A 10,670-nucleotide genomic window follows, 5' to 3' on the forward strand; every position below is an offset into this window, starting at 1 on the left:
GAAGTCCTCGACCACTACGGGCTGCAGGCGTTGCATCTCCATCCCAACTCTGTCCTCCTCCTGTCCATCTTCGCCTACTACTGTGAGGCGTACCTGGGCGTCATTTCTTCTTCCTCCGCGTCAGCGGCGAGCACACCTCCGGGTGTGCTAATTTCATTGCGTGCGGCAAGGCCAACTCGATCTCGAGCACCGGGAAGAGGGCCGACAACATCCGATCCAAATGGGTCATGATGGATGCTCAACGCGCCGACCCGCGTCTGGCGTTGCCAACAGCGGCGCCCCCTCCTAACGAGGGGTGGCCCAAGGCGGAGCTTGTCGACGAGCGGGCATCGCTGGTGTTGGGGCAGATGATGACCGACCTGAGGCCGGGCAACGCGAGGGCGGCCAAGATAACAGGGGCGATGCTCCTTAGGGAGTTCTTGATGCTGCGGGTTGCCCCACTCCAGGCGCGCGCCCCCCTCTGGGAGCTTGACGAAGAGGAGAACAAGACCCGCCTGAGGCCGGGGGACCTGCCTGGCGATGAATTGGACGCCGTCCTGCGCCTTATAGTCGGGGACAACCAGGAGTACCAGCCTAGCGCCTTCCTTCCCCTGTTCAAACGCAGGGACCAGGAGGAATTTGTCGCCTCCAGGCCGACTTTTGATGCGCGCGGGCTGGTGCCGCCGGCGCTTCCGGAAGCTCCTATGGCGCAGAGCCCGGTGGAGGTGTCTTCTGGTGAGTCCCGCGGAGAGGGAGAAGAGGAGGAGGACTCGGAGAAGACCCTGGAAGAGGTGGGGGAGACTCCCCCCGTGAGCAAGGCCGAGATTCTCCGCGCCCTTCCTGATGATGCCGAGGCCGAAGCCTTCCAAGGGGAGGGAGAGCAACCCCTCATCCCGACAAAGGGTAGGTCGTCGCTGGTGGCCCGTGGTGCCGCCTCCGCCCTGGCACCTCCTGGGGCTGGCTCCGGCTCTGCCTCTGCTCCGCCTGGTGCCGCCGGAGCCCGAACGCCTGCTCCTCAGGTCCTGAAGCTGTCAGGCTTCAAGCCTCTCAAGGGGTCAGTGGAATATGTCGCAGTGGATCGGTAAGTGTCTTAAGCTTCGCCTTGCCCTTGCTTGTACTCGTCGTTTCCTGATATTCTCCCTTGGTTGATCAGGACGACATCTTCAGCGAAGAAGAGGAAAGAAGACGCAGCGGCCGTGCCCTCCGCGGGGAAAGGAGGCAACAACGCCCGCATCTCCCCGGCCCGATCGTCCTCGCGAGGCCAAGAGGAGCATCGCCGCGTGGAGTCATCCCCCATGGCCCCGCTCGCTCCGGAGGTGCCGGTACTTGGCGCGGCTGACGTGGTCCCAGCTGCTCCGGAACCCGTGGTCTCCCAAGCCCTGGTGATGATGTCGCTTCCTCCCACTGCTGCATCTCCTCTCCCTGGTCCTTCTGCCCCGGCTGCCGTCTTGGAGCGTGCCCTTGCGGAGATGACCCAGCTGCAGGCGGATGTCCCGAGAGCGGACCCGCGCCTGGTGGCCGGGCGTCTGGAGCTGGCCTCTGGCTGGCTTCACTCCGACCTGGCGGTTCGCGCGGCGCTGGGCCAGGCTGCTGCGGCTTCCGAGAAGGAGAAGCAACAAGCCGCCAACACTTCAGGCGATCGCGAGGTGGCGCTAAAGGACGCTAAGGCCGCCCGCGACCACTGCCAAGTGCTGGAGGGCGAGCTGCAGAGCCTGCGCGACAAGCACGCCGAAGAGGTGTGCTGCCGCCAAGCGAAGGAGGAGGAGATGAAGGCCCGGGAGGAAGTCGTCAAGAACCGTGATGCAGATTTGGCGGAGCTGGGGAAGAAGCAGGCCGCCGAGCGCAACCGGTTGGAAGAGTTGGAGCGGAAGATGAGGTCGAGGGAGGCCGATCTTGACGCCAAGGCGCGAGTCCTGGCAGAAGACCGCGTGGCCTTTGCCGACCTCGAGGAGAGGTCTCGCAAGGCGCTGAAGACGCTCTACGAGCATGGCCTGGAGAAGCCTCTGGACACCGACGAGGACGGCCCTGCCCAGCTACTTCCTCTCGTGGTGAAGGCGCTTGAGGAGGTTGTTGATGGTCTCGGTCCCATGGCGGAGGCAGAAGCTCGCGTCCTGTCTTCAGCCGCGCTGACTCGCGTCTTTAGCCACCTGCACCTTCGCGACCCCAACGCTTGCCTTGACGAGCTGCTGGAGCCTGTAGCTGAAGATCAGTACGAGGCGGCTGCCGCGGCCGTGCAGGATCAGGTGGGGGCCTTGCTGCGGAGGTTCCGTGGCTTTGTCTCCGCTCCTCTGTCCGGCGTCGTCGACCTTGTGGCTGGTGGTGAAGACAAAACCGCTCACGAGGGAGCGCCTTCCGCAGACGACGGCGACGTCTAGAGGTGACCCGCGGCCATTCTTCCCGTTCCGTTCTTGCGACATGCGACATGCCTCGTGGAGGCGTTTAGACTTTTATTTGGTATTGTGAGGACAATATGCTTGTAATATTTGCTTCGAGATTTCGTGACTTCCTTCCTATTTGCTTTGCGTTCTGCGTCGGCAGAGCCCGGCCCCGCGCATACCTCAACCGCCATTGGGCCGACCGGAGACCAGGACGGACCAAGGAGTGAGGGGCTACGTGACCAGTTAGGCTCCTTAGTCGCGATGCTCAGGAGTCCCCCTTGACGCGCAAACAGCATATAGGGAGAGTTCGTGGGGATAGATTAATGTTCTACGTCGGCAGAGCCCGGCCCCGCGCATACCTCAACTGCCATTGGGCCGACCGGAGACCAGGACGGACCAAGGAGTGAGGGGCTACGTGACCAGTTAGGCTCCTGAGTTGCGATGCTCAGGAGTCCCCCTTGACGTGCAAACAATTTCCATACCTGCCCTCGCCGAGGCCTCGGGAGGGGCGCGCGATGCCCAGGTCCGCGGGACCTGGTTGGGTGGCGTGCGCTTGGGCGTGACCCGAACGCAGCCCCCATGCCTAGCCCCCATGCGCGGCTCTCCCGAGGGGAGGCGTTGCGGTAAGGCTGGGCGCTGAGCTCCGGGCTCCCTGAGGTTGGCATGACCGTGGGGTCGCCCTCAGTTGTTTATCACCAGCGCGAAGCATAGTGCTTCCGCTTGTGCACGGGCATAGCCGCTCCTCGGCAGTGTCGTCAGCCAGCGCGAAGCATGGTGCTTCCACTTGGGCGTGGGATGGGGGCCCCCCTCCGGGAGGAGCCCCCGGGGCGTGTACAGCCCCGCCCTGACACGTGGCTTGCACGATAGGGCTGCGAGGTGTATCTGGGCACTCGTGAGCCAGCGCGGGACTCACGAGGCCCTACCTCAAGGCGGGTTGCGCCTGGTCTTGAGTCTTGGTGACTGTGTGTTCCTGCGAGGCAGTTAGATGCAAGCACTCTACGTCCTCAGGTCCCGGCCCTCGAGCGAGCTCAGCCGCCGCTGGTATGCCAGGTCGCGATGCCGTGGTCAAGGCCAGGGGGTGAGGGCTGGAGAGCCAGTAAGAGCTCCTGAGTCGCGATGCTCAGGAGCCCCCCTTTTAACGTGCAAGCGGATTGCATGGGGTAAACAGACCCGCGGCGGGCGGCAATCGAGCAGGCGATAGCCGTTGGCAGGTTAAGCAGATCAACTTGGATAAATGCAGGACGATACATGCCACTGGGTCTGGCCCGAGCGGCTTGGGGATGATGCAGCCTGAGGGGCGCCCCTAGAAAGGCAAGCTAAAGACTTAAGCAAAAGAGATACATGCCACAGGGACGGACCCATGTGGCCTGGGAATAATGCAGCCCGAGGGGCGCTCCCAGCTTAAACGAACTTGGAAGATGTCACCTGGTTCTGTAGACAAAGTAGAGTTGGTGCAGCTGAAGTCGCGCGCTGAAGGAATGGCTCCTCATGAGCCACCGGGACCCTGAGCCTTGGGAGGCTCTGGGGGTTCAGGAGGTTCCCTGAAGACCGTCTCCATCTCCTCCAGGACGGCGTGGAACCTGGCCTCCTGAGCCGCTAGGACTTGCCGCATGTTGCGCTGATAGGCCGACGCCACACTCGGCAAGCCGAAGGGCATGCGAACGTAGCTGTGTGGTGGGCCCTCGCAGCGGCCCACACGCGATGGCCAGAAGCGCTCCTGAGATGCGGCCCTGTTGAGCCCTGGGACGTCGACACAGACACGCAGCCCGGCATCCTCGCCTGGATGGGGAGCTGCGCCTTGTGAGCGGCTGTGGCCACACATGGCTCTTGCTTCTTGCAGTTCCTGGGTGGTCTTGGTGATGAACTCCTGGGTGGTGGGCACTCCTTGCCCTGTGCTCTCCTGAGGAAGGTGTGCCGTGAGGCACGCTTCCAAGTGGTGCCCAAGCGCCTCCCTCGTGAGGTTGGCAAGGTCTGAGGCCCTCCAGAAGAGAGCCCCCAAGCCCTGCCTGAGGAGGGCGCGGGCGCGCTTTCCTATGCGGTGGAGGGAGGCGCCCCTGGAGCGGGCGCTGATCCTGACGAGGCTCCTGCCGCGACGCCATCTTCTTGGGGTCCTGTGCGGTGCAGCAACTTCTTCTTGGGGATGGTCTCCGGAGGGCCTTCACTTCTGCTGTCGGGGTCGTCGATTGCTGCGGCTTGAAAGGCGCGCTCAAGGGAGCATACCGCATCCCTCTCCTCACACGGGACCGTGATGATTCCTCCGCTTCCTGGCATCTTGAGAACGTTGTAGCCGTGATGAGTGACTGCCATGAACTTGGCCAGGGCTGGATACCCAAGGATGGCATTATACGGCAGGCGGATGTGCGCGACGTCGAAGTCGATGAGCTCGGTGCGATAGTTCTTGCGCTCCCCGAAGGTGACAGGCAGGCGGACCCGCCCTATCGGTGTGGTGGAGCCGTCGGTCACTCCTGAGAAAGGCTTGGTTGGCTGGAGATGCTCATATGGCACTTGGAGGTTGTCGAACGTGTCGATGGATAGGACGTTGAGCCCTGCGCCACCGTTGATGAGAGTCTTGGTGACTTGCACATTGCTGATGACTGGGGAGCACAGCATAGGGAGGGCGCCAGCGGTGGCTGCACACTTGAGCTGGTCTGCCGAGTTGAAGGTGATGGCACATTGGGACCACCTGAGCGGGCGCGTGGCCTCGAGCTTGGGGAGCACCGCGTTCACCTAGCGAGCGAACTGTTTGAAGATGCGCTGAGAGGCTGGGGCCTGGGCACCGCCCAAGATGCAGGCGATCGCACGCGGCTCCTGAAAGCCCCCAGCCCCCTCGTCCTGGTGGTGGTCGTCGTTGAAAGTGCGTTATATCGACTAGAGGGGGGGTGAATAGGCGATATTTATAAATTCTTCACTGAGGAATTTGTGGGTGAGGAAATTCCTTAGCGAAGAACTACTTGCAGCGGAATAAGTACTCAAAAGTATGCATAGCAGAACACAAGCATTGTCATCATGATGAAATGAAAACAAGCACAGAGTACAGAAAGCGTAAACACAGGATAACACAGGATGAAGACAAACAGACTGAGGAAATTGAACTGAGGAAATTGAGGAAGTCTTCAGTCAAAGTCTTCAAACACAGATATGAACAAGTGCACAACACAGTTATGAGGAAATGAAAGAGTTGAGGAAATAGAACCAGTAAGCTCGGTGAAGACAATGATTTGGGAGACCAGTTCCAACTGCTGTCTCAGTTGTACGTCTGGTTGGAGCGGCTAGGTATTTAAACCTGAGGACACCCAGTCTCGGACACACAGTCCTCACCGTATTCTCGTTGAACTAAGGTCACACAAATCTCGTCCAATCACTCGTGGTAAGTCTTCAGGTGACTTCCGAACCTTCACAAACTCGGTCACTCGGCGATCCACAATTTCCTCTTGGATGCTCTAGACCATGACGCGTAACCGTCTGGAAGAAGCACAGCCTTCAAAGGTAACAAGCGTCGGATCCACGCAGGATCAATCTCTTCAGTGATGCTCAATCACTTTGGGTTTGTAGGTGTTTGGGTTTGGGTTTTTTGCTCACTTGATGATTTTCGCTCAAAGTCCTCGGAGGATGGGATGCTCTCAAATGACAAGTGTCAGTTTCTCTCGGAGCAGCCAACCAGCTAGTGGTTGTAGGGGGCGGCTATTTATAGCCTAGGGAGCAGCCCGCATGATAAGACATAAATGCCCTTCAATGATATGACCGTTAGGTGGGTAGATATTTTGGGACAGCTGGCGCATAGCACAGCAACGGTCGGAAATTTAAGGTTCAAATTCCTCAGGGCTATCATGTTCCTCACTGTGTAGGCAATCCGCACTAGCGAATTCCTAACTCCTCAGTCAGAACAAATTCCTCAGAGACCAGAAGAACTTCGTCTCTGTCACTGAAGAATATGACTGAACTGTATGAGATTTCCAATGGCTTCACTCGAAGGGATTGGTAGGTGTAGGATTTTGAGTTGAGCATCACATGGAAATTTTTCCTTAGTATTTCCTCGACCCCTTTAACAGTACGGTGTTTCCTATGACTCAAGAAAGAGAAAATGAAACTACGAAAACAAAAGTCTTCACGCTTCATATTCCTCAAATGAATACCAAATCTTCAAGGTCACACAAATTTCTTCACCTTCAAAGTCTTCAGAAAGTCTTCAGAAATCCAAAGTCTTCAGTCGAAGAACTTCATTTTTAGGGGTCGACTTTCTCTGTAATTATCAAACTCCTCATAGACTTATAGATATGTGTACACTCACAAACGCATTAGTCCCTTAACCTATAAGTCTTCAATACAGCAAAATCACTAAGGGGCACTAGATGCACTTACAATCTCCCCCTTTTTGGTGATTGATGACAATATAGGTTAAGTTTTCAACGGGGATAAACATATGAAGTGTAAATACTGATATTGAGGAATTTGATTGAAAGATATAGAGGAACTCCCCCTGAAGATGTGCATAGTGAGGAATTTGCTTTTGAAGAAATGCACACTTGAAGAGTTGAATCATGGAGATCTCCCCCTATATCTTGTAATTCATACACGCATTTGACATAATATATGAAGAATTTGAAATGCATGATGAAATATGGTGACTGATGTAATTCAGCATGCGTGCAATAACATTAACGAGGAATGCAGAAGAAACAGCAAAAGTATCAGGTCACCATAGAGTTTAAGTTTACAACTCGATCCAGCAAAGTCTTCAAAAGAACGAGAGTTGCAACTTAAAAAAACGCCCATTTAAGATAGACCCACTTGAAGACTAACTCAAATTTCTCCCCCTTTGTCATCAAATGACCAAAAGGGTCGAAAATGAGGACTAACGCCCCTGAAGAATATCAAGGTGATGAAGGAGCGTCAGTGTTGTTGGGGTCGGTTGTTGGAGTAGGGCCTGTCGCAGTGTCGTCCAAATCTTCATGTTCATCAGTGTCACGTGATGAAGAATAGGAGCTGGCCACCAAGGAAGGAACCTTGACCTTCTTGTACTTCTTCGGAGGAGGTGCAACCCAGTCAAGATCATCCTTGAGACCCATTGTCTTCAGATCTTCTTCACTATAGACTTGAGACAGAACAACCCAGGTGCGGTTGAGGATTTCATGAAGGTAGTAGTGGTTTTTCTTCACTGCATTGTGGGTAGCAGTCATGTTGTGAAGAATTGAACCAAACTGACGCTTGACCCATTTATGATTGCGATCAACCTTCTGGTGAAGACTGAGGAGAAGCTCACGGTCAGTCATCACCCTGGGTGCTGTGCCTTGAGGATTTTGCTTGGGTGCGTTGGCGGCAGAGTCATGGGTGGCAGAGTCATCATTGGTGGAGTAGGATGCAGCCTTGCGAAATTGTCCATCCAATGGACGAATGCCTTCATCAATTACAGCAGTAGCCTTGCCCTTTTCATCAGCTGAGGAAAATGTCCGTTTGAGGACTTCAATTGGGGCAAGTAGCTGCAATGGTTCAGTGTATCAGCTTTATAGTTGAGTGAAGACCCTGTCCTGATGAATCTCATAATCCAAGGTGCATAAGGCTTCAACTCAAATGGTGACATGGCGACATTAGCCAGAGTCCTCATGAAGAAATCATGGAAGTTGATGGGAATGCCATGAATGATTTTGAAAAGCAGATTCTTCATGATGCCAACGGCTTCTTCTTCATTGGAGTCATGGCCCTTGATTGGACTCAATGTCTTCGTCAGAATGCGATAGACAGTCCGAGGCACATATAGCAATTCCTTCACAAGGAATTTTGTTCTTGAGGTCTGATCTGACTTCAAAGGCTTCATCAGCACTTGCATATAGTGATCAGTAAGCTCAGGTTCATTGTAGACGCAACAAGCACCTTCAAGGGGCGGACTGAGAGGTAAGGCACGAAGCAATTCAGTAGCTGGTGCCTTGTAGTGTGTGTTTTCAGACATCCAGTCCAGCACCCATGAATTCACATCTTCAGAATTTCCGGTGATGTGCAGCGTTGCATAGAATTGAAGAATAAGTTCTTCATTCCAATCACAGATGTCAGTGCAAAAATTTAACAGTCCAGCATCGTGAAGAACACTGAGGACTGGCACGAAGCACGACAGAGATTCCATGTCCACGTGAGGAATGTGCTCATGATCGAAGACTTTGTCCTTGTCGAACAGCACTGAGGAATAGAAATTTGCCTGCCTGGCAGTCCAGAAACGCCTCTTCCTTATGCGAGCAGAGTCATAAGGGTTGTAATCAGTGAAGAATACATGCTCGCCAAAGAAGGCATCAGTCTTGAATTTTTGCTTCCTGGAGAATGGATCCTTTGGTTTGGGCAGAGGAGTGTCAGTGAGTTGCATCACAACCTCAGGAATCACAATCTCAGGTTCTTCAGGCTGAGGAATTTCTGGTTCCTCTTTAGTGGCAGCCTGGTTCTTGAATTCTTCATTTTCAGTTTCTTCAGCACTAGCGGCTGGAATGTCTTCATGAGCTTCATTAGATCCTATTTGAACTGTAGTGACTGGGGACTGAGGAATTTGCTGCAGTGGAGTGAAGAGTGGAGAATTGGGGTGCTGACTTTCCCAAAAGTCATCATTCATCACAGGTGTGGTACAGCCAATGTCCACATCTTCATCTTCAATTTCTTCAATGCCGGCCTCTTCAGCAGTAAACTGAGGCACAGGCGAGGAAACAACTGGGGTTGAAGGGATTTCATCCACTTCACATCCATCTGCTCTGACGTAACAGCAGAAGGAGTTTCTTCATCAGATCCGCTAGGGATCACATATTCTTCACCAAAAGGAACAAGGTCCTTTGATGGCATGGTTGAGATTGGAACAACATCAATCGGGTTTGCAAAAGAGCTGGTCATAGGCTTCATTTTCTTCGGAGCAGAAGAATCTGAAGAAGCTGATGCTTTCCTTTTCTTCATTGCTGCACGCTCTGCAGCCTTGGTCTTCTTCACATCTGATGCACATGGAAGGATTGGAGTTGGAGTAAGCGCAGGTGGAGCAGAGGAATTTGGTGCAATTTCTTCAGGCACAACTGATGCAGTTGCCCTGACCTCTTCATTTTCTTCAGGCGCACCACAAGTGGGTGCCCCGGGAATTTCATCAGTGGCTGGAATGCAGTCATCAGCCCTGGAACTCACATTATCTTCAGCAGCCTGATTGTCATCAGCGGTGCTGGCATGTTCTTCAGTTTGTTGAGCTGATGCTTCAGCCGGAGTGACTTCAATATGCACAGGGGCAGCGACACTTGAAGTGAGTGTCTTCATCAGATTGACGAACCTGACCTTGGCTCCTTTCCAATCAGCATACTAAGCATTGAAATCATCGCCGAGGACTTTGATTTCAGACTGAAGCTTTACGAGTTCATCAGTTGTCATAGAGACAACGTTGTTCTTCAGAAACTTCTCCTTCCTGTACTGTGCTTTCTTGAGTTGCCTGGCCTTCTCATATTTCCATTTTTCTTTACTGATGGGTCAGCATGTGACTTTGGCCAGGTTTCAACTTGAAATCAGGCATAGGAGTGTTTGGGTCCTTGTGCCAGAGATCAATATAGTCGAGGATCAGCTTTGGATCCAAAAGCAGTGGCACTTCTGTGCCCTTGGCTCTAGCGGCCCTGACTTGCCTGTGTCTGATGATATTAGCAAGTTCTTCATCATCTGCTTCATCATCTTTAGACGGTACTTGGAAGGCGACCTGCTTCTTCTGAGGACTTGGGCGAGAGCCTCGTCCTGCAGTGGTCTTAGTCTTCAGCAGAGAGGGTCCTGTTGAAGAATATGGTGCAACTGAGGAACTAGCTGAAGCTCCTGAGGCAATGGAGATGCCTGTAGTCCTTTGGCATGTGGCAAGATGCACAGGTGCTGAGGATTTTGTCGGAGCAGCTGAGGACTTTGGAGGAGCAGGAGCGGCTTGAGGAATTGGCCGTGAGGGCTTAGCTAAGGAAATTGGCCATGGGGGCATTGAAGAAGAGGCACTTGGCTTGTGCGCAGGCTTCTTTGCCATGGATTTCTTCGGCCTTACAGAGGCCTCAGCAGCAGCAGCGTGGAATCTTCGTTGAATTTCCTCACTGCATCTTTTGCCTGTTTGGCCAACTTGGCCTAGCGCTTGGCCCATTCTTCAGGAAAATCCTCACCGCGCTTGATGCTAGTGGGATCTGCCTCTTGGCCAGGTGCCAATGAAGGTCTTGAGCATGGAGGAGTAACAGCGAATTTCTTCATGTATTTTGGAGTCACATACCTGTACTCCCTCCACTCTTTTGCCCATCTCCTTTCTATCCTCTGAATGTGCACCTTGCGCTGATTTTTATCTTCCTCAGG

The sequence above is a fragment of the Aegilops tauschii genome, chromosome 4 (assembly GCF_002575655.3).
Source record: "Aegilops tauschii subsp. strangulata cultivar AL8/78 chromosome 4, Aet v6.0, whole genome shotgun sequence".
NCBI lineage: Eukaryota > Viridiplantae > Streptophyta > Magnoliopsida > Poales > Poaceae > Aegilops > Aegilops tauschii.